Genomic DNA, 26,711 nt, shown 5'->3' with positions numbered 1-26,711 from the left:
GATAGAAAATCTTGGTCTGATGGCGTAGGGTTCCTTTAAAGTGGTGAGTACAGAAACATGAATACACATATGTAGCCATTACTGGTTTTTTTTTACCAGTAAAATGGTATCATGTACGGCGATGATATCAAAATGAACCAAAGCGAAAACAGACGCCTGGCATAGGTGAGGATCTTAGGTTTCTGAGGTAAGCTGACGGGTCTCAATTTGGTCTGAGTTGTATAGACGGGATCTGATTCTAGACCTGATATAGAAATGCTACAGTTGGAATTGAAACAGGTAGCTTGACGTAATTGGGAACGTTTAGCAGTTTGTTAGAAACGCTTGAGTTACAGCAGTGATGCAAGGGTAAGGATGATAGCAGATGAAGTGATTTAAAACTGCTGGTCGCTTCAAGAGTGATCTGATATTGCTGGGACCTGTAGCGTGAGTTTAAAGCCGCAAGAGTAACCTGAAAAGCCGCTGAAATGAGTTGGAGTTGCTGGTCTCGTTACAGGAATAATCGGGAGCCGCTGTTAGCTGTGGGATTAAGATAGGGGGTTGGAGTTACTGGAAGCTGCAGGGCTCGATCCACATTATTGGCACTTCGTAAGACAGCCTTTTTTCTCTACTGTTTTTTTGAATTAAGTTCTCTCACACCGCAATAAAGCTGACAGTGGGGTCGGAGGAACTATCTGTATGTCAAGTTTTAATGTTTATGTAGATTATAGAAGGAGAAATATGAATTGACTGTAGGATTCTATATATTTTCGTGGTTCATTATGGACAATCCTGGAAGTTAGCTCATAGGTTTTTTATATCAATGACTTCCCATTTAATTTTTATAGAGATATTACATTCTTTGGAGTCCTATACTTTGGTTGGAACAGAGATGTAATTTTTATCTGGGTAATTAAAGGTATACTTTTATGCGTAAAGTATCTGTTATGGTGTCCCTGTAGTAATTCAAATGCACATTTCCTCTTTCTTGAACTCTACACAAGAAATGACCTTGACTTCATATACTAAAAATTTAGATAAAATTGAATAGCTTCCTCGTCGGGGACAAATCTCTCTTCTTCATAAGGAGTAAACGATTATTTCGAGCAGAGAGTTCTGAGTCTAAACGGGGCTCAACAGAAATGCATCAAGGATAAAGTGCTTTCTTACGGCTTTTCCTGGAAAAAGTTTATGCTTTTTTTCCTGGGGGGAAAAGTGCTTACAAAAGGAAAGAATTGTCTACTTACGCTATATTTTACACAGGGAATAAAATGGAGTGATCCAGATAACATTCATTTTTCCATTGGGTCTGTGTTTCCTGTCAAGTTTGTGCGGGTGTGTATTAGATTTTAACGCTTTCCCGGAGAAAGGGTACTTTATTGATTTATTCCCAATAGATACTGGCGACTTATATATATATATATATATATATATATATATATATATATATATATATATATATATACATATATATATATATATATATGAATATGTATGTATCTATGTATATATATATGTGTGTGTGTGTGTATGTCTGTGTGTGTCTGTGCGTGTGACTGTGACGGTGTGTGTGTGTTTGCCATCAGCCTGTTCGTAGCATTCGTGAGGTTTTCTATGTATCAGTTAAATTTTGAAAATCTTTATGCTTCATCATATTATTCTTCCTTTTCAACTGAGAACAATATTCATGTTTAACCATTTAAACACACAATGCATTGATTAATGAATTGTTTTCCAGTAAAAGTTAGATATATTTCGCAATGCACAGGGTTTTTTTTGGGTCTGCAACATCTTACTTTTATAGATGTATACCGTGAAAATTAGGAATTTCATTTCAATTTATCGGTAACGCTATAATATGAAATAGTATTGTGTTTTTATTGTGCAGCACAACGTTTGATTTCCGAATTTGTTTGTCTAAAAAATTATAATTTTAAATGGAAATTGAATTGGTACTTTCTTAGAGTGAATCTTTAATTTACAGTGCTTTTTATTTGTATCGTCACTTTAATGATATATATATATATATATATATATATATATATATATATATATATATATATATATATATATATATATATACTAGCTGTACCGGCCACGCGTTGCTGTGGCTCAGTTTGTTAAAATGGAACACATGTGAAAGTAGAGAAAAGTTTGATTCTTTTTTTCAAGAGAATGTACAAATTATTAATTTTTTTTAACAGCTGTTAAGAAAATAAACAGAAAAATACTTCCATCATTAATTATGCAAAAAAATAAATAAAATTTTGATTTAGTGTTTCAATATGCTTATAAATTACGATAAAACTTACTGAGTATGCACTGTTTTACGGTTGTTGTAAAAATGGAACGGAAACTTAAATTTCGCTTCATTTTAATCTTTCTTAATTTTTTAATTGTGCCCCCCAAACGAATATAATCAAAACAGTAACATTCAATAATTGTACTTTATGTATATAAAACACAAAATGGGTGTTTGTATTACTGTACACATAGATTCGAAAAAGTTGTCAAAAACAAATATATAACAAATAAATGTTATCAAAGGCAAGATAAGTTACTTTTCGGTCAAACTGGATATATTTTTTTGTGTTTTTATTCAATGTAACATATTTATTAAGCTCGAAAAACATACAGTGTTTACCGATGTATTCGAAAATTCAAGATGGCGTCTCACACCCTCTCTAACACCGTATGGAAAAAGGTGTTATAAATAAAAAACTATACAAAATAATATTAAAAACCCGCCGAATATATGTCAACCTATGTCACGGTAACATATATTGAGCAAGTTTTGAACAGTATTTTATCCGGTTTTTTATTTATAACATCTTTTCCCACGCTTACCGTGTTAAAGAGAGAATCAGACGCCATCTTGAATGTTCTAATACATCGGTAAACACTGTATGGTTTTCGAGCTGAATAAACATGTTACATTGAATAAAAACACGAAAAATATATCCAGTTTGGTAGAAAAGTAACTTATCTTGCCTTTGATAACATTTATTTGTTATATATTTCTTTTTGGACAACTTTTTCGAATCTATGTGTACAGTAATACAAACCCCACAAAATATTTATTATAAAAAAAAAAAATTTTAAAAGTTAATAGCGAAAGGGAAATAATTGTAAATTCCTTCTTGCTATCAAATCAAACCATCTAATATAGTTAGCCTTATGTTCTAGTACATTCGAAATATAATACAGTGCAAAGAAACAATTACTCATGAAAACGAACTACCTAAAGTAAAACCTTGAATAATTATCTAAACTCGAGTGTAAATTAATATTAAGCCGACTTTACAAACTGATAATAGTTTATTATTGGTTTTTAATTAATTATAAGATGAAACTCTAATAATTTAAACTCGATAGATAACGACAAACTTCCACCCATCAATATGGGAGGGGAGATTAGCATCAAGTGTCCTGAATTGTTAATTTAGCACCGGACTTACTACTTAGATATTAAGTCACTTGTCCCCATCCCTCCCTTTTTTATTTTTTAAATGGAGAGTAGATAATACAGTGGATGTGTTATCGGCAGCTCCAGTAACTCTCGCTTCTCCTATTTTGTCATCCAGTCCTCATTCAATGAGTGATTTTTCTGACAAAGGGTGAAGAAAAAGCTGCTTAAAGGTCGGTAGTACTTGGTGACCAGTAGTCTGAGATGTCGGAAATTTTTCTGTCTCTATCTGTCCTTGTGGCCATGTCACTAGTAAGGGTGCTGGAGGTAAACGTTTGTCTGGGCTGACGTTATCCGCCTGATAGTCAGGGACCCGAACCTTTGATTAACCACTAAGGAGGCTGTCCTATCAGCAGGCGCAAAGTACTGGGACTGCTGTATTGCCATTTGGTGAGTGGATCTGGGCCATGCAGTAGTCTCTGGTGGGGCCTCTCGATGCAATACTAGTGGGTAATTATTACGGCTTTATCTTTTCGTGTGCTACAAAAAATAAATTTCCTGTCTTTTTCTCTCTTACTTTCCCTCTCTGTACTACTCTAACCAAGTATGCCGACCTATTCCACAAATCCCCAAACCTCAACATGAAATATCTCCAGAATAAAAACTCGATTAAACCTAGAGCCCCATCTTCCAACGTAGACCCCTACTACCAGGTCTCCTTCTCCAACATCAGGGGTCTACGTTCCAACCTTCCAGAGGTTGAAACCCAATTACAGGAGACGAAACCGGACATATTCTTTCTAAGTGAAACTGGAATAGGGCCGACCACTTCCCTAGATGAGTTCATAATTAACGGATACTCAAATGTAACAGCTAAATCTGACCCCCAAGATCGCCATGGGCATGGAATATGTGCCTACATTAAGGATGGCTTCCCGTGTGGCAGGGATATCTCTAGAGAAGATCCTAATTTACCCTATATGTGCTTCAGGGTTGCACTTGCTAACACCACTGCATTTATATTTGCCCTCTATAGGCCCCACAACAGCGGAGTTACGATCTTTAAGAGCATATCTGAGAAAATTGACAACATACTGTCTTCACATCCCTCGGCTAACATCCACATATGTGGTGACTTCAACGTCCATAACGTGGAATGGCTGACCCATTCAAATAAGACATACGATGAGGGGAGGTTTTCCCATGATTTTGCCATTGCTTTTGATCTCACTCAGATTGTTCGCGAACCCACCCGTGTGCCCGATACACCCGGTCAATATGCAAGCCTCTTAGACCTTTTTCTCTCAACTTCCCCTGAGCTATGTTCATATTCCGTTCATTCTCCTCTAGGATCCTCCGACCACTCCGTCGTATCAGTTAAGATAAAAACGAAATGTAAGAAGCCCCCAGACGTACCCCTCCAACGTACTGTATACCGATACTCTATGGCCGACTGGGATAGCTTCCGTACATTCATATTTTATTTACCTCTGCACTCCATGTTTAAAAAGGATGTGTCCTCTATAGTATCAGATCTTACCGAATGGTTAATTGCAGGCATAGACCAATTCAAACCATCTAAAAAATTACAACAAAAACCTAACAGCCAGCCATGGTTCTCCCCAGAATGTGCTGCTGCTATCGCGCACAGAAATCACTTTTTCCATAGCTACCAACGTAATAGATGCACTGAGACTAAAGCTGCTTTTAGGTCTGCCAGCAACCACTGTAAAAGAGTAATAAAAAATGCAAGAGAGCTATATGCCCAGTCTGTTAAATCAAAGGTAGCTGATCAGCGGCTTGAATCCCACCAGTTTTGGCAAATAACAAATAGGATCCTGAACAGAAGTGTGCGTTCTATCCCAACCATTATCAATGGACCAGAGGTCATCTCGTCAGCGTCAGACAAGGCCAAACTATTTGCAAAGAACTTTGCAGATAATTCTACCCTATGCCACGAAGGCCGTCAACTCCCCATATTTCCTCCTATAACACAGAACAAGCTAGGTAACATACAAATATCCGTGCATAAGGTCGCCAAGCTAATAAAGAACCTAGATTCCAGTAAAGCAACTGGTCCTGATTGCATCCCAATTATAGTGTTAAAAAAGCTTCAACCAGAACTTGCTCCCATACTTACGAAACTATTTAAGCGCTGCCTTAAGGAGAAGTGCTTTCCGACTCCCTGGAAGACCTCATCAGTTTGCCCTGTATTTAAGAATTCAGGTGATAAGTCATCTCCCTCTCAATACAGACCAATAAGTCTCCTGTGTGTTATGAGTAAGTTGCTGGAATCCATATTAAATAGAGAAATAGTCAACCACCTCAGCAGGAATAACCTTCTTAGTGACACACAATATGGTTTCCGCTCTGCAAGATCTACCTCAGATGTGCTTACAGTTATATCCCACAGGATTAGTGAATCTCTTGACAAAGGCTTCCTTTCTAGGGCAATTGCTCTTGACATATCAAAGGCCTGTGACTAGGTATAGCATAAGCGTCTACTTCACAAGATTTCCAGCTACGGTATATCTGGAAATGTTTTCTCAATCATTAAATCATTTCTCTCCGATAGGCTCATAAGAGTAGTGGTAGATGGACAAAAATCGGAGGCCTGCAATATAAATGCTAGAGTCCCTCTGGGGTCCATACTGGTCCCAACTCTCTTCCTCATCTACATCAATGACCTCCCTAAACACATACTTAAATCATTCGTTGACATCTATGCTGATGACACGACCATCTACGGCAACACATCAAAGGCTGTAAATGACAAAGCTCTCTCTGATTCTCTCTCCTCTGATCTCGAGCGCGTGGTTCAGTGGGGGAAGATGTGGCTGGTTACCTTTAATGCATCCAAAACCAAACTGCTATCCTTACATCATCAACGCTCTGATCCCCATCTGGCATCAATTGGGATGGACGTTTCTCGTCTGGGTGAGGCCCAGTCTTTTGACAAGCTTCTGGGTTTGACCTTTACTCCTGATCTGAAATGGAACACGTACATCAAGTCTGTTGCCAAGGTCGCTGGAAAGATGGTGGGATCCTTCTACCGCTCCAGAAGATATCTCACTACTGATGCAATTCTCTATCTATATAAAAGCCAAGTACGTCCAAGGATGGAATAGTGTTGCCATATCTGGGCAGGAGCTGCTAAAAACCGCCTATCCTGCCTTGACAGAGTACAAAATAGACTTCGTGGCTTAGTGGGGGATGCCCTTTTCTCTACCCTGCAACCTCTCTCCCAAAGAAGAGAGGTTGCGAGCCTGTCCTTGTTTTATCGTTATTTCCATGGCAGATGATCGTCTGAACTCCAATCTCTGGTCCCCCGTCGCCAATCTTTCACGAAAAACACCCGTCTAGCTGAATTCACTGTGAAAAATTTCCCCCACTCTATATCTGTGCCTAAATCAAAACGCAGATTCCATGAACAAAGCTTCTTTCTTAGAACTGCACGCGTGTGGAACTCTGTTCCGTCTCCCTGCTTCCCTCCGGACTACAACTCTGATGTCTTCAAGTCCAATGTTAACAAATTCCTAATGAACCGCCCCCTTAAGTAAACATTTCAGCAAATCTCCTCACTAACGTAATGTACTTGCAATAACCCTTATCCCTGAGTGGCTTCCGGGCCTTGATAAGTGGTGATCACTGTGTAAAAAAAAAAAATAAAAAATCCATTTTTCAACGAAAAAGTCAGTTTACCTTACTTACTGTATTAATGCTATTTTTTTGAAGCAAGAAAAAAAAAGGTAAATATCCAGATACGCTACTACAGAACACCGACCACTCTAATTTGTTTTTTTTATAGGTAATTGAGGTCGCTGACAACGAATCTAATAGTCAAACTTGGGGCAAATTTACCGTTTGCATGGTATTTACCCCTGAACCCACGAACTTCTTTCCACCATTTTGCAGCATCCGTTTATGCTACGCGCATGCACGCTGCACCATAAACGACGGCTTCACCAAGCAAGCTATGTTGGGGGAAGGGGATTTTTTTTTCCATGACATAGAATTTTCAATTTTCAAAAATACATTATAGAGCTTTTTGGGCGGAAAATTTAAAATTAGCTGAAAAAGAAATAAAATAAGAAAAGGAAAGCACACCAAGTTGGAGTAGGGGGTATTTTATCTGTTTTTTTTTGTTTACCTGGAACATCGAATTTTCAAATTTTCCGTAAGTAATGCACCGACATTTACCGATTAGAACACCATTTAACATTTTCCGAAGATTTTACTTTGTACATTGGGGGCACGAGCGTGGGGGGGAGCGGATGTGATGTTGGCGCGCGCACCCCAACATCACCCCCCCAAAACAAATTAGAGTGGTCGATGTTCTGTAGTAGCGTATCTGGATATTTACCAAAAAAAAAAATTAGGTTTGGCTATAAATTCCTAAACTCATTTCACCTTAAATAATTTAGGTGACTGAAATAGGAATCTAATTGAATCTTTAATTTCCTGAATAGTATCCGATAATTCATTTTTCTTCGAGTTATATTGAATACATTAATACGGACTTTAGGGTCTTTTTTCGTAATGTTACTGTAAGGATTATTTTTTATTGTTACAAATTACGATGCTTTAAAAAAAGCAAAAATAAATTCTTGCGTTTTTTATTTACTACTGAAAACCATAACTTTAGTAAAGGTATTTTTTGTTTAAACAAAATAAAACATTTTCACCTAGAGTTAAGTAAAAATAATAAGTTCATTATATTCTGCGATCATTATTTGAAAAATACTGCAATTTTCATTAAAATTCGTTAATATCCTGATTTTTGGTGAATTTTTAAGTAAAGGGAGGAATCAAAATGTGTATACATTTTGAGCGTCGGCATTCATTTTTCGACCATGTGTGGTTAATTTAAATTAAAGTTCAATCACATGGTTACATTATCAATAAACCCATTGAAAATTTACCATATTGTAAACACATTCTGTTTACATTAAGCCTGTGGTGTTTTTTTAGTGATGCAATGTTTTCAACTGAGATTTAAAAAAAAAAACGCGAAATCAGGAGAAAGAAATGTCCAGATAATCGCTAGCCAGTTTGGCAGAAAAATTACTTATCTTGCCTTTGATAACATTTATTTGTTATATATTTGTTTTTTGACAACTTTTTCGAATCTATGTGTACAGTAATACAAACCTGTTTACAGTAATACAAACCCCTTCGGGGAGATTGGAATGCCCCCCCACCTGAAATGTACTTGGAAAAATCGATTTTATAGTGAGATTTAAGAATGGTTGGTCGAAAAAAGGTGAAAAACAAAACAAATAATCAATACATAATTGTTACCAAAGGCAATAAATGCTACTTTTTTTTACTTACCTGACTGAGTTTATTTTATATTTTAAAGTATTTTCAAGCAATCTAATGCGGATGTCTCTGGGTGCCAAATACCTCCAGATTTTCTAGAATTTCCCGCTAGATTGTAAACGAAATCTCCAGATCTAGCAGGAAAACCGCTAAATTGTAACACTGGTCACGTGACAGGAAGCGGTAATAAATAATTGTCCCTAAATTAAAAAAAATCGCCTCTCGGTAAAAAGAAATCCACCTATTTATCATAGAAAAATTAAGTATAATGTTATAATTAAAAAGGAATATATAAAAACACACATGGATATAGTAAACATATTATACCAAAACGTGGAAGCCATCCGTCCAGTGTTTTTTTTTAGACAATTAACTCCGAACGAACCAACATTTACATTTATATATATATATATATATATATATATATATATATATATATATATATATATATATATATATATACCTATATATATATATGTATATATATATATACTTAATATATATATATGAATATATATAATCTATATGTGACAGAGAAAATATAATATAATATTGAGCAAATGTGAGAAAAACGTTGCATAAATTCATTAATTACTTTCGATTATATCACCCCAGCATAAGTCAATAACGTAAATTTTCATGATATCAAAATATTATAAAATATATAGTTTATACATAAAAATATCACACTATGGATGCTTTATGCAGTTCTGATTTTTTTAGATGGGATATAAATATTTGTATTGTTTTGATTGTTTGGAAAATTATTTACATCTAGGGTGTTTTTGGAACAACGTTTCGGCTGATTAACCCTTCCATTGTCGTCACGTGTAAACTCCACGTATCTTACAACTAAGAAAAGGGGGCAAGTTCTGTATTGCAAGAAATCGGAGCTGGAAATTATTATCAAAAAGTTAAAAAAAATATCTTAACTCCGTCATTTAAGAATAATCCATACTTACTTTTAATATATTTTACATTTAAAAAAAAATATTATATTGCTCTGTTTTAAACATTTAATCTTGACTAATTTTAATACTTTTTAATATTTTAAAATATATATTTTATGTGAAAACACCATTATTTCACATGTTTCACAGGTCTATTTTTCAAATATTTTTTTAATTCTGTATTTTATATGTTGATTTAATTATATAAAGCTTATTATTACTTTGCTAACTACTTCAATTTTATTCTTTTTAGCTTTATAAAAAAGTTATTAGAATTAAAATTTAATATTTTAATATTTTGAATGATTAACATGAGCATTTAACGGATTTCAGATAAATAAAATAAACTTATATTTATAAGACATAATTACTACTAATCAAAGTTACCATGTTGTTTATCTCTTGTCTATCATACACTCAAATCGCAATCTCTTCGAGACACCCTACTACCGGCCCCACCCACCTTTCCCATCTTGCCTGTCTGTTTTACTATTGGAACTCTTCACTACTCATTCCCCCAATATATCACCTTTTATTACTCAATTTACCTACAGTTTAATAAAGTTTATCATGTATATCATATAACACTGGCCCGTAATTAAAATGAAAAACAATTTTTTTTATTGTTTCTATTATAAAAACGTGTCTTTCTGCAATATGAATTTGCGTGTCCCGATTAAAGGCATCATTTGACCGAAACAGTAGTTTTGTTATTGTCTTTACTAATTAATCTGTTTACCTAAAATTAAATAAAGTCATATCTTGCTTTTTCCGGATGCACTATAAATAACCCCGTTAAATTCATAGTTTTTTTTTTACATTTGGAAACCTTGCAGCTGGACACACACACACATATATATATATAATTTTTGAAATATAATTATTCACTGACACGTGATTCGTTGTCTACAGCTGATCAGAGTGGCTTAATCTAGCGTGATTCGAAATTAAGACCCCACGGGAATGAACCTGATTTTTTACCCGCTGGTCCATCTCGCCGACTGTTAGGATATATCGCGATTTATTTAGATGTTACTTGTTTTTGATTTTGCGATACGCTTTGAATGACTTCAATTATGTACGAAAGTGCATTTGTACCTAAATGCGAGTTGGGAATTATTTTCGCTTTAACCAATATATGTATACAGTGGCGGTAGAAAGAATTCTTCACTTGTCATTTTATCAAAAACCGTAAGCTGAATTAAATACAACTGTTTAAACAACCTTGATTTCATTTGATTCACCGTTTATTCCTCTATAATTTTACCTGTTCATATTTGATTTTTAACTTCAAATCGATAAGCCAAAAAGCAACTTCGCACGATGGGAAACTGTTATTTAAATGTAACTTTAGAATATATATGCAACAATAATACAACTAGAATACAATGAACTAGTTAATATTTAGTAGCATAGACCTTTTGCGATTTGACAGCCTGCAATATTTTAGGCATTCCTTTAATTAGTATACGGCAATACTCCCGTGAATAGACATCCCACAGCTCTAATTTTTGCCCTTACTTCTTCCAAATTTGCAATTTTATCATTGCGTAACTGTTGCCTCATGTAATGCGATACATTTTTGAAAGGATTGAGGTTGTAAATTGTGCAAGCAAATCAAAACACGGGACATAATGCTCTTCAAGAAATTCATTGACATTGTAAGCTGAATGGAAGCATGATCCTACATGTATACTGAATTATTACCAATATTTCGGCAAAAGTAGAGTAGAAAATGCTCAGTCAACATAATTAGACCTTGCAAGCGATCGATAGCACCTGAATAAAACGCAGTAATAATGTCCCACATCAAAACTGAACCTGCACTACCTTGCACCGTTGAAATTGGGCATCAGGAATAATGTCTTCGTCCTTCGTCGAACGTACTGTCTGGCATCAATGCCTAGTCTATTGAAGTTTATTTCGTTGCTAAAAATAGCTTTCTGAGGTGTATACCTTGATAGCATTGTCTTTCAAGTAAGAAGTACCTATAAGAGGCCCGCATTTAAAAGACTTCATTAAAACACTGGTCGTGTAAGATATGTCTTACACGACCAGTGTTTTGATGCTGTTGCATAGTCATTCGTGCCGTTTTCTCATCACATTTCAATCTGCGGCCGATTTCTAGATTGGATGAATCATAAAAGATGAGATTAATAATCTTCGGACGATAAAATCATTGCATACAGAGTTAATGTTACATTGTGTAACCTGAAGAAGAAGAAGAAGAAGAACATCAACAACAACACGATGAGAGATGCTTTGTTGTCGAAAAGGTCGATATTTAAGCATGTTTGTAGCTCATTTGTTGCTGCTGAAGTTCATATTACTTCTCGATTGGACGTTTATTTTAAATTGACGTGAACATTACATACATACAAGTCAAATATGAACAGGTAAAATTATAGAAGAATGTAACGCATATAAAATTTCCTATATGTTGTTTGAACAAAATTAGCTATATGTTGTTTGAACAAAATTAGCTATATGGTGTTTGAACAAAATTAGGTATATGTTGTTTGAACAAAATTAGCTATATGTTGTTTGAACAAAATTAGCTATATGGTGTTTAAACAAAATTAGCTATATGTTGTTTGAACAAAATTAGCTATATGGTGTTTGAACAAAATTAGCTATATGGTGTTTGAACAAAATTAGCTATATGTTGTTTGAACAGCTACATTCAATTTAGTTTAAATTGGCAGTTTTTGAAAAATAAGAAGTACTTGCTTTTTTTATAGCGCTTTTACATATGTTGAAATGCATTTTAATTTAATTTTTTCCATTCCTTTTTTCTTATAATATATATATATATATATATATATAAATATATAAATATATATACATAAATATCTATATATTTATATGTTTATATAAATATATATATATATATATATATATATATATATATATATACATATACATGTATGTATGTGTGTGTGCGTTCGCGTGTGTCTAGCCAGTAATTTGTATCATGATAACGCCCATAAAGTGTACTGCACTTCAGATATAACCCCATATCTTTAAAATAATTAATCAATTACATATAAAATAAAATAAAATAGAATGACAAGCGCATGCATTATTAGCATCTAATTCTTTGGTCCTGAAACTCACACACTGATGCGTTTGGTTGTTTCTAATCATATTTTTATTTCTCTTTATTCTCCTATCATTCTGTACATTCGGTTCTATTGCATTTAGTCTATTTGACCCAATTCATACAAACGCCATTTTACTGTTTATGGTTACAACAATTTTCTCCAATTAACCTTTTTCTCAGACAACGTATTTGTGCATTTAAATATGGCCTGTTTTTGTGTTCATTACCTAACACTCAAATTTATGAGATGTGGTTACTAATATCTCTCAGAATTCCCTTTTAATCTGTTCATCAGATGTTCGGTTACGCTTAAGTTGTTTACAATGGATATTAATACTTTCAAAGATTTATCAATATATACGTCTCAATTATTAACGTAGCACTTAATATGTATCTAATAGGATTTTATTAGATTTCTTTAAAATATGCGATTTTTTCGTTTTCAACGATTCCGATGGAAAATATATTTTGTTTTATTTTTGTTTTTGGTTTATGACAATACAAGCTGGACTACACGGAGTTGCCAGATTGTATTTGATATATTTGAATATTCCGTCCTCATCTACAATGATCCTATTAATTAAACGAAACATTAATTCATAATGATTTCTTTTTCCACATCCTCCATGAGGGAGAATCTGTTAGTGCTTATTATTTAATAAAGGTCTCGCCAATAGCCCTAATCATCTATTCTAGTTTAAGACTCCTTTTGTTTAAATATTTAATATATAAAGATGACATTGGCAATCTATTCTGCTAATGAGATAATGATAATTTAGTGTCAATCAGTGGATATCTGGATACTGGTAAATGTACCTGCAGCTTAAATTTTATAGAACCTCTACATAAGCAGCATTTACGTTTAACTTCTAACAGGTTTGTAAATGTAAAGTTTTTCAGAACTTCGAATGCATGGACAACCAATATACAACTGGCTCTGAGAAAATCAACATGCTGAAGTTTAAGTCGAACAACTTTGAGACTTTGTCCTCGAGCTATATTTACAGACATAGCAAAAGTAATTTTATTGGAAATTGTAAACATTTGAACTGAACTTCCATGTCAGCAGGAATAAGGGGAATCTGAGGAATTAACAGAGATTCCAATTTAAAAATGGCTTTCAGAACATTAGTTTTGCTGCAGTCTAATCATCAAATAATTGTGCCCTCATTATAATATTTTCCAAAGTGAAAACCTTAAACGTGGTTACCACGCACTATTGCAGAAGTGTCATATTTTAAATGGACAGAAATAATTTGAAACCGAATCAAACGTTCAGCAGCATTTTGTTGGATAGATAAATCACTTATTGCAGAGTATAACATTTTGTCTCATTTTACTATTCTAAGGTTAACTTATAGTAATATTATACTTAAATATTAATAATGTAAAGTTAAAAGGGTAACTTATACTAATATCATAATTAAATATTAATAATGTAAAGTTCTGGTGTAGCATGATTTGGGAATACGATGAAAAATATTAGAAATATAATTTAAAATTGTAATGGCCTGCCAACTGCTGCTTCGCATTTCTACCGACGCGGGGTAGATGAAGATAAACTTTATAAAATTTATTCTTTTTGAGCAAATTTTAATTTTATTTAATTCCGTTAAAATAATCGGCAAGATAAGTTCTGTTGATGCTTGCATAATTGCTTTTGTGTCAATTTTTCATTAGTTGATTTCAATCTCCTGCCGGTTTTTGGATTGCAAATGTCGACTTTGATAGGGTTTCGGGTATGCTAACAACGAATATTACAGTTAAATTGTGAGCTGATAAGTCGTTTACAAGATATGAAAACATGAAATATAACGTAATATCTAATAATCCGTCCGGCTGCCGCTACGTTTAACATGAGTTTTACATATCATTCGCTTTTCACTATATAAGTATTTCTCGTATAGGAGACCGGTTATAAATCTGCTTTTACTAAGGTTTTAAAGCCCTCCTAAATTTATTTAGTCCTTTTCCAATCGCTCTGGCAACCTCCTAAGTATTTCCGCCTTTTCACTGATTACTTTAAAAATCTAGAATGTGGATGAAAAACATAGTTTTACTGGTACGCTTGATGGCTTCTGAGTGTTATTGCTCCAGTATTTATATGAAAATTATTTATGTTCTGGAGATAGGTTATGCATTTTATTTTAATAGCGTGTTTATAGTGTATTAGTGTATTTAGCGCTTTACGTAGGACTCTGGAGGCTTTCAAATTATTTTTTTCATTGCTTACTTTTAAGTCCGTTATTGTTTATTTATTATATTTTGTTTAAAAGTTATACATCAACATAGTTTTAACATATATGCGTTTCTACATGATGAAAGATCAAGAAATATATTTCAATTAAAATATGTTAAGCACCATTTTTAGATATTGCTTTTTTATTCATGGTCGAATCAATAGCTAGATCAAAATGTTTCATTAATGTAAGACTCTCAGTAAATAGTCTATGCTCAATTCAATGGATGTGACAGGGTAGTGAGCAACTTGGTGCGTGGTAGATGTTAAATTCAAACCTACCCAATGCTGCAAACACAGCTTGTAGTTGAAATAATATAATTTGGTTTTAACTTGAAATATTGTTAGTCTATGTCCCTCTGGTTTGATGTTCCAATATCTTTATCGTTAATGGAAACGGTTACTAGTAAAATATATTTGTTTGTTATCTTTATAATTGTGACTTTGTAAGTCTTTGAGGTTTCAGTTTCTAACATTTTCGGCTTTTTGTTAAACTTAAGTTTAGATATAGTTTTCATCGATAGCCGCGTATGTGAAATGGTAGTATCTTTTGATTAATTTTTCAATTTCATTACTGCATCTGCATTTGTGATTGCTTCATGTTGTAGAAAAATACAAAAATCTACACAATTGGAAATGTTCTATCTTTGCTAATATAATAACCATCGCCGCTATATCTTTCAATTATTCTCTTTCGCTTTATTTGTTACTATTCCCATTGAATAAAGTCCTGGTATTTTTTTTATTTTATTTATGTAATAAAACAGTAAAACAACATTTAATGTCATGGGAGAGTTTACTCTTATCTATTTTTACTTTTAGTAATAAATTTTATCTTTTCACATTTATTTCTCTGCTTTATGTTTATCGCCATGTGTATCAATGACTGTGATATGTTTTCAATACCCTAATATATTTGTGTGCGTCCTTTGATCTGTGTTATTTGGACGTTTCTCATTGTTTAGTTTTAAAAAAAGACTCTCCTTATTTTCTACTGTCTGGTGCTGTTTGTGTTTGTATTGTTATGGTCTTTATGACGCGCATAGCTCAAACAAAGTTTTATATTCGATTTTAACTTTTGCTCCAAAACTGTCGGGGTTTCTATAACAGAGGGTATATCACAGTTTTTCAATTTATTTTTCCGTTTATTTTGTATCATTAATCGTATGTTGTATGAACTAAAATACGTTTCATAAACCTAAACATATTAACTTACAATACTTAGTTTTATAGTAAATAACATAAACATATAAATCATTTGCAAGGAGTTATATACATACAAGGTTATATCTCTATCAATCCTGTTTGTAATCTGGTATGCTCGGCTGTATATCGGTTTACGAAGGAAGGAATTATCTAATATCATTTATTGCATCTTTAATGTATGACGTAATCCAATAAGAGAAGGTAATAATATTGAAAGTAATCTCTCTTTTTGCGTTTTATTTTCCTTCAGTCAGAGTTCTCAGAAATCAATGGGACCGGTTTTCCGGAGCTATATGTGATATATAGATATTCGACGATTCCATTCCTTAGGTAGGTATAATATTCTTTGGCTCGAAATAGTTAATTCAAATTTCTCACTGTTTATACGGTCCTGAGCAACGCCGGGTATCCTCGCTAGTCTATATATATAGAAACGTCTCAAAGACGAATTAAGTAAAAAAAGTTGGTAACACCATTTTTCTGTCTTCAATCGAGAATTTAAATATGTTATAGTATACTTTCTTGTAGTAACTTGATCTTATTTGATTCCTTCCTGTCTGGTGGATTATCAAGTTTTGTGCTGTTAGTGTAGGTAACATCACTTGGAGGAGGAGCATCAGTCCTCGGAAAAAGTCACATGGGGTTGGCCATGCCGATGGGGTTTTATTTGAATCACGAATATATAATGTACATAAATAAATATAAATGTAATTTTCAAAATTTCGCCATGGTTGACTTATAGTGAAAAGAATCTTCATGCTAGATTTATTTGTCTGAAAGACACACGTATAGAGAGATTTTAAATTCTCATAGAAAGTGTATTGCTGGCATTCGAATTCTTCCCAATAATTTATTGCAGCAGAAATATATATTTTAAATTGAGTGCGTTTTCTATAACATATATATATATATATATGTGGTAGTTTACATTCCAAATGCATATATACATTTATTTCGTAATAATTTATTTTGTCATACAAGTGTTATAGTGAAACACGTACAAACTTACAAGAACTAATCAATATGTGTTGCTCAGGGAAAATAGATTTTTACAGACGATAGAAAATAACAGCGGTTTAAAATACAATTTGGATATTGTAAAAATTGATGACTTATAAAAATGTTCTTATTATAGATAGAATTCATGTTTCAAAGTATGCCTAAAATATTCAATTAAATGCTCTGGAAAGATAAAAGCGTTTTCTTTGAGCTTATGTTATCCAAAGTTATATCTAAGGTTTTAAATATATCTGTTGACGTCAGGACATTTTATTATAGTTTAGTTCTAATTCAGAATTCTGTAATACGTAACATATGCCTTCCAACTAATTGCTGTTTAACAGACTTATATGTTAAGGGACACATTTTCTTATTACTTGTAAAATTGTATACATTTTATTAATAAGCAATTAACCGCACGAAACTATTCATAATGGCGTTTCCTATATATATGTGGTAAAATTTGTAAAATAATTTTCTATACATTTTACCGACGGTTACTAAACCACAGGCACGCAATATGATTCAGAAATATTTATGAATTTTCTGCAAACATTATAAGAAGTTTATTAGATTTAGCGTATATTAGTTTACTATTTTATATTTTATCTGTATTCTACATAAGTTCCATTTATTTCTGTGAATTGTTAGTGGCACGGCAGGCACGGCACTAATGCATCGCTGATATTATTTGACAGATAATATTTGTCTTGGGATATCCGGAGTCCTATGATGGTTACCGATTGGCTCTACTTCCATTGTTTCACGCTACGAAGAAAAAATATGTATTGCATCAACCTTTTAATTGTGTTGTATTAAGCAATATTTCTTTGTCGACTGATCACACGATCTCTAATGCAATCATTCAGTGGGGTCTGGATATGAAGTGAGAGAGGCTGGCCTGTGTTGTTAATACCAGAATTTCACCTCAAGCAAAGGGCACACAGTTTACACATCATTGTTTGGAACGGCCAAATGTATTCTGATGCTATTGATGAACAAAGTTGTATGTTGATCATTCTTAATGATTTTAGGCAATTGTCACTTGCTGCATGTCGATTTTTCCCTGATAAATAATTCGCATGAATCGTCTACACATAATGACATTTTTGTCTGTAAGAGGACTATTTTACATTTGATTTAATGAAGGAAACTAATTTTGTGGTAATGTAATACTTATTTGTTAGCGGCCAATTGTGACCTTTCATCAATGAAGGTTACTTCTACAATATTCTACAGAACATGGCGATTTCCTTTTTAATGAAAATATATGACAAAACCTTGCGTGGAACAACTCTGGAGGGTCACATTTGTATGACCGACGTAACCAACATAGATATAAGATTTTTTGTTGCTACAGAATTTGCACTTTTAAGGGGCGTTTGAACTTATATTAATATTGGTTCTTTTTATTCGTCTGTGGGTAGGAAAAACATTGTTTTTTTCTTACTAGACTTTGGGCTTTTAATGTTTTTATTGCATATGCCATCTCTAATCTTAATGTTTTCCGTGGGAAAAACACACACACACACGCACACACACATACACACACACACACATATATATATATATATATATATTATTTGTTTGTAGGGAGTAAAAAGTAATACGTAAAAACTTTTGTTCAGGTATCGTTTCGTATATGACAATTTAACACTTATGCACGACAAAACAATCTGTTTATTTGTCTTGATTTCCCACAGACGCTATAGATAAGGTATTATGATATATTTGGCGATTCGCTAATAAATAACTGCAATTGGGATTCTAATTTTTATTTCGAGTTATCTATTCTAAGTCATCCTTCTTTCATTCAGTTTCTAATTTAAAAATAATGTTCCCTGCTAAGTCTATATAAGATTATCTTCTAAAACAACATGAATATTTTTCCAGATACAATATCTATTTAATATTTTTACTAAATCCTCTTTATAAATGCTTTATCCGTATTAATGGATATATTAAAATCTCATTGCTTTGCCATTTTTATTTATTTATCATGTCAACTTATTATATTTAGTTAATCTAAGACTTGATCCTTATATATATATATATATATATATATATATATATATATATATATGCGTGTGTTTCTACAAAAGAGAGCATGATTAAGACGTAGAGGATCTGAGTGTTAATAATATAGAATATACTTCTTGCTATATATATATACCAATGCACTTAGACGTTCATTATTTTTTTCTTATCAGTCAAGTGCATTCTCCTCTAACCTACATCTTTCCCTATATAATTCCACTTCAATCTGTTTCAATTCTTTTATTCTCATTACCGACCACCTACTACCTCTTCACTATCCCCTCTGATCGCTCTTGTTCTTTCGTCTTTGTGCATAATAGACTTGCTCAACCTTCAAATATTGCCAAATAGACCCCGGGGGCCGACAGACTGTTCAGAAACAACATACTCGATGGTGCAATTTCCCCAACACGTTGCACAAAAGCTGCGTCGCTTGCTGGCAAGGGTTAGGCACGGGGCCAACAGGATATTGTAACGGACATTACGTTGGCATCGGACAGGGACGAGTGCGGGACGGGTGGAGTTTAAAGAACGACTGAGAGTTGGCGTGAAGTCTCCGGAAGAAATAAGCGTGAACCCGTGTTCATCTGATGACATCGTTTGTGCACCGGGTATATTCAGGAAAAATGGACAATTATGTTCCATTTAAGCTATGATTTGGATGGATTTTGTATCAAGTGTATAAATTGTTAGAGAGGCCCAACTAGTGTATTAAACCATACATTTTTTTTTCCTAATCCATTCATCACCATGATTAGAGTATATAAGTATTTCAAATTGCTGGCATTTTTCACGTTCCTATCAAATTATCAAAACTAATTTACTGACTATTATTATTAGTTTTTACTTACACTAAATATAATCATAAGAAATGTTATCACCCACTGTGCATTCCCAAAAGTCTATGTAATAGTAACACACTACGATTTTAAGTACTCCTTTCTATCACTATTTCAACTCTTTTAGCGTTCTCGCTGCAGTTTCTTGTCATTTGAGCGGCAATCAATTACTATGAATTTAAAATGCGTTAAATTCCAATAAATTTTAGGGTTTTATTATCTCTCGTGTGTTAAGCTTATGACCTGGAGACTTAGTATACACGCATATTTCTCATCAAAATATATTAAATGACCTTGCCTCAAGAATAATATATAGAACTATGAATGCAATATTAAGAAACTTGGCAGAATTTCAAATTAAAGTATACTTTCAAATTTATTTTCTTATCAATAACCGATAAATTCATTTTAAGTACTTTTATTCTAGTATCACAGATTTTATTTTTTGGCGGGGGTCTCTTTTATCAATCAATTGATATTTCTGGCTTTCAATCTTCCGTAATAACGTCTATTTCTGTTTTTTATTTAATATAACAATACTGTCTCACTTATAGTATTAATATAAAATCACATAAGCATAGCACAAGAACAAAAGCGAAGTCAATGCCTTTCATTGTGCATAGAAAGTTTAAGTGTATACATACATACACCTTTCTGGAATTACTAATTATAACATAAACGACGATTATTGCTGTGGACTGATTATTTCTTTGAACAGATAGAATATATACACGCACAGACACACAGACACACGCACACACATATATATATATATATAGAGAGAGAGGGGGAGACATAGACAGAGAAAGAGGGGGCAGAGAGGGAGAGTGGGGAAGAGAGAGAAGAGAGCGACAAAGAGAGAAAGACGAAGGTGTACGAAAGTAATGTTATTTGATTATGGAATAGCACAGTTCTAGATTTATCGCACCTTTACATATTATTAATGAAACCACCGAATACACCAAACAAACATCATCATCGAATCGATCTAAATATTTAATCTGATTCTGGTGTTTGTTTCCTGATAGAAGCTAATCACAATTAGTGTCGGATATGGACCAGTTCCAAATACAAAAACAAGACAATAAAAAACGAACAGCATATGTTTATAAATCAACACTTTGCCAAATAATTCGTAAACGATTTAGATGTATGAAACCCGTTGCTACTCATATTATTATAAATTACATTTTTATGTGTTTAAAATCATTGGTTTATATTAGTAGAGATCAAAAATTAATTATAACTTCTGCTAATAAATCATTGTATAAAATATAAATGTTACCGTACTTACAAATTTAAGTGATGCTCATTTAAATAGTTGATAAACTGCACCCACAACGCCGATTATATAAACATTTTTACTCCAATTGCAATATTTTACAATAACGTTTAAAATTATACAGATATCATATATATATATATATATATATATATATATATATATATATATATATGCATCTGAATTGATATATAATCATATATATATATACATCTCAATTAAAAAAGAATGGAATCTTATAACGTAGAACTATGGTTTTGCCTTCAAAAAATTAGGCAATATTCATTACGTTTATTGTAAAAGTATATATATGAAGATCATTCTTAATTTAACCACTCTAACAGAAAATTGCATCCTTAGCCTATTTGTGTATACTCCATTATGGAAGTTGTGTCAATTGCATCTAAGTTTATATATGAAGTTTTCTTATTCTGGAATTGATTACGCGTATAAAATAAAACGACGAATGTAGCATTATTGTTCTTAATTAAGGTAATGTTCTAACAAAATTCACTCACCTATAATTAGTTATTCATGTTAGTTTTCGAAGAGTACATACTGAAATTTCTGTCTTTAGCAACAAGACTGCACCAGTATATGGCTATACACCCCCCCACACACACACATATATATATATATATATATATATATATATATATATATATATATATATATAACGACTGCATTAAATATAATGATAAACATATTAGGAGAGCATGACTAAAAATGGAATATACTGCAAACACATTTTTACTTGCTCACAGAACACGGAATAAGAAAAATATACCTTATGGATTAAAATAAAATATTTTTTTAAAATTACGTAGACCTTGATTGAAAGAAAATATGACAAAACCCATCTTTAAATGCGGTAGTTTGCATCAGACGAGATGTTGTAAGAATAAAAGTCATGCTTATAATTATATTAATTTTATAATCTAAACAATGCAAATGTATGAAGTATATAAATATATTGGCAATTAGCTTATATTAATGACAACATTATTTAATTCTATGAAATTATATAAGATATCACTATCTTCGTATATTATGAATGGAAATATTCGTTTATATATAATTAAATGAACGGATACTTTTCTCTGCAGAAACTGAACATACGGATTCTCTATTTTTTTTAAATAGGTATGTATTTTGCACACCCATTTTTTACGGTTATTTTCGTAAACGTTGTAAGAATTTCTCCCCATTAACGCATGAACATAGGAATAGACGCAATCTGGTAATTAATGTTTATTTAGATCGGTGATAAAACATATATTTTCTTCCTGAGTAATATACTTCCTAACTGTCATTTTAAACACATATTTTTCGTTTGCATATTCTGTTGGATTAATACATTTAGTTCGAGCACATCTCTTTTCATATTCCAACAACGATTACATACGTACTCACTTTATTGTAAATTGTCACTTTCAATCAATAGCAGCACACATGCTGTTGTTTCACGGAATTCCAGTTATTTCACGATTTTGCTTAGCCAGTGTATATTATAGAGGGCACTTCAAATGTTTATGCGAAGTGCGCGAACACGTTTGTAATTATCTTGTTTTTGAGAAAGATTTATTTTGGTTTATCGCCAGAAATTTCCTCATTAAGAATTTTAATAAAATTAAGTGATGAATCGAATATGTATTTGGTTAACGGTATTTTGCGAATCATCGAAAACATCTCGTCGTTTCTATTTGTTATTATTTCAAAATATCGTTTTCATAAATAAAACAATCTTATATATCTCATACACCATATTACACAAAATCTATATTTAAAAAAAATGCAGATGTAGTTAAAGTTGTGTTGCTGACTTTGTTTTTGTCATGCATACATCTCGTAAGAGTTATGCCTCATTGGGGACTTGTTAACATCCGATCTTATTCTTAATTACAACTATACTTAACATTGTTTTACCATGGAACTGGGAACGGGAACACATATTTTTGTTCCTGATCTCAGAGAAGGTTTCATTAAATGGCACAGAAGTAATTGTGCTACATTCAATTTATGAATTTGAAGCTGTACGTAACACATGTTTATTTACTATACTCAAAAGCTGAATGGTTAAAAGTACAAACGCTCTTTATATTGACTACTTATGAGACCACGTAACCTAACTATCCCCATAAAATAGGCTGCGTCCAATACTGTTTGTGCTATTTGTCCCTGAGTTGAATCAGACTCACGAACGATATATCACTGACACAAACTATCTGCTATTGCCCCTATCACAGTGTGAGAGTAATGACATTTACTCTGGTGTCAGAACTGAACAGTGCTTTAAAGGTCTTTGACAACTCTACATATTTGAAATGACGTTTTAAAACATTATCTGAAACACATTGCTGGTCGTCCCACTGTATTAGTTTTTTTTTTTCAGAGTAGGATTCGTACTTAACACGTGTAATAATTTGGCTTACTAAAACTAATGCGTATGAAAACAATTTCCAGAATCTTCATAAAAGGAATATAAAACCCTTGACGAAAAACCAGAACGATAAAAATAGACACGTGTTCTTATTATGCGCATATTATACTTATAATATCATATTATATTTAATATTATACAGATGTACACATTTAGAGCATATAATAAAAATGACAATATAACATGACAGATGAGCATCTACGAATGAAAGTCGCTGGACATCTCTTGTATAAGTAATATTATTTGTAAGTCTGTAACAGATTTTCGTGTTATACCATACCTATAGTAAACGGGTACCGAAGCTATATGTGTTCATCTATTTCGACATTGCATTAATTTCCGGCTGTGAAAGCAAATACGACTACACTGTTTTCAAGATAAAATAGAACTTAATGGTACTACACTAACGAGTGTTTTTTACTTTTACGTAGGCATTCTATGTTTTTCAAAGATGGAAAGAATGTCACTGACTACCTATTATATCTTGAGTTGACTTTAATCCACCGTAATAATTGTGATCACGGAATTTCTTTTTAATGTTATGCACAGGTATATTATTAGCAGTAGCTACAACCTGCATGGTGATTAAATAGAAATACTATAATCGAAATAAACCACATGCGAATGGTATAATTTACAGATCTCAAAAAAACAACTTCGAGGTCTCGCAAACTAAACACAAAAGTTCGACACATTTATTAGTAATTAGCCCATGCAGTTACTGGAGGTACACGGAAAATAATACTGATGGGAATCCAATTGAGCATTAACATCGAATAAGGCTTAACGCTTTTCCACGTCGCCAAATACAGCTTTCTTCATTAGAGTCTAATTGAAAAAAAAAAACACTTTTTAACTACAACCTAGAATTAGCATTTGTGTCCTTATATAACATCTGACGCTTTCAGAAGATTATGTAAAACCCAGACAAAATTATAAACCCCTAAATACTACTACACTGATAGGAAATATAAGTATCAGATTTAAATATAAATTTCTGAAAAAATGCAATCCATTCAATTTGCACCCTGAAACAACCCCCATCCACTATAATCGCGACTGTAAACCGGTTTAGAATATGCCACTAAAACAACTGTGCGAAGACTATACGAAAGTATACAAATAAGATGGTTTTGTAAGAGGTTACCCTCTAACTTAACGGGGACTTAATATCAAAGTTTTAACATCTATATAGATATTGTTGAATAGCTGTATTTATATGCAGAAAACAGAAAAAGCATCGTAAATCATAACGCAGATAAACAAATCAAGCTGCAATGACATCCAAGTATAAAGTTACTTACTTGTATTTTAATAGGAAATATTAAACAATGAAAAACGACAATTAAAGAAAATAAAACTATGTCCCAAAGGTACACTACAAGAAGTTGGGATTCTACAATAAGTGAATAAAACAGTAGATTGACTCAAAATATTCGGACGTGCTGATATTGAGCAATCAGGCATTTTGATCCTCATGCCAGGACTTAATTGTGAGATTCAACAAATATACCGCGGCGTGAAGCGTCCTCGAGATATCTACTAAAGCAAAACAACTACTGGCTTTCTTCAAATGTGGAATAATAAAATACATACTGTAAAGTATCTTTTCTATGGGTACCATAAAAATTAGACGACAGACCGGTACTCATGCACATCTTAAAATTCATGGAACAGGTTCTATCACAGAATTGATATGTTGCAATGAACTTCTACATCTAAAACAATATGAAAAACTGATCAAATGGATATTGTTTCCTGACCTAGCAACTGCATATGATAGGATGTACCAGAAGACATTACTAATGACTTTATCTAGGTGATCACAAACACATCTGTTAGTTTTATACATTTCACCAATCGGAGATGTCTTGCTAAAATGAGTATACAAATTCCAGACTTTTCTCCTGATTTTTTGTAATAAATGTTGAAACTCAATTTAAAGGTATCCTCCTAAAATATATGTAGATTAAATTTGTTTAGTGACGCAACCACAAAATTCTAAAACAACTGAACCTCGCATTTAAGACGCTTGTAATACTTTGATAGATTACTACAGAACACTGCGGACAATGCTAAATATAAAATACAAAGTAGCCTCTCCTCACAACCATGACACATCCAGTAAGTTCAACATCACCTGGAATTGCAACATACTATGCAGTGTCGGATTTAATGTCTAACTCTGTGTTACATTTACAATTATGAATTTCAAAGAGCACTGCAATAAGACAAAGTTGAGAATCAGTCACAGCAAGCAACTGCTCTCATGGAAATCCGGGACTAACAATAAACAAAATATGCAATCACTGCGATGGTTGACCTGCTTGAAATGGTAAAGATTTAATAAACCGTTAAACCTGACGTTTGATTAAGGAAAATATATAAATTAGAGGTTTTATTCTGGTTAATCATATAAATACACTTAGTTATGAGCAAAACAGCAATCTACCGACTTTCAATTCTTAACTCGAATTACACCTTAGAGCTATTTAGTATTAAACATTTGCATCGGAAAACTATGCCATAAAATCACTCTAATTCAACGTCAAATCATATTTCACCATTCATATACATTCATGCAATAAGAAAGAAATTGTGCATAAATATGAGATAATCATTATAAGTTAACTTACAAGATTATATTAAAAACAATTCTTCAGAAATAAGAGGTTAACCCATACCACAATTCTAATCAGTCACAATTCACATGAATCAAATAATATTTGTGGCCCCGAGAGATTTTAAATTTTGTTTCAAGTGAATAATTGAATATGACCAAAAAATTATTTTGCGCAAATGTGTAAATATATTTAATTTGTCAATAATATTAAATAAATATAAATATTAAAAATTGGTATTTATTTATATTATGTAGAGGCACATAACAAATAATGAAAAGGATAATT

The sequence above is a fragment of the Euprymna scolopes genome, chromosome 8 (assembly GCF_053919585.1).
Source record: "Euprymna scolopes isolate OS-2025 chromosome 8, ASM5391958v1, whole genome shotgun sequence".
NCBI classification, from domain to species: Eukaryota; Metazoa; Mollusca; class Cephalopoda; order Sepiida; family Sepiolidae; genus Euprymna; species Euprymna scolopes.
Note: the sequence above shows the minus strand (reverse complement) of the source record.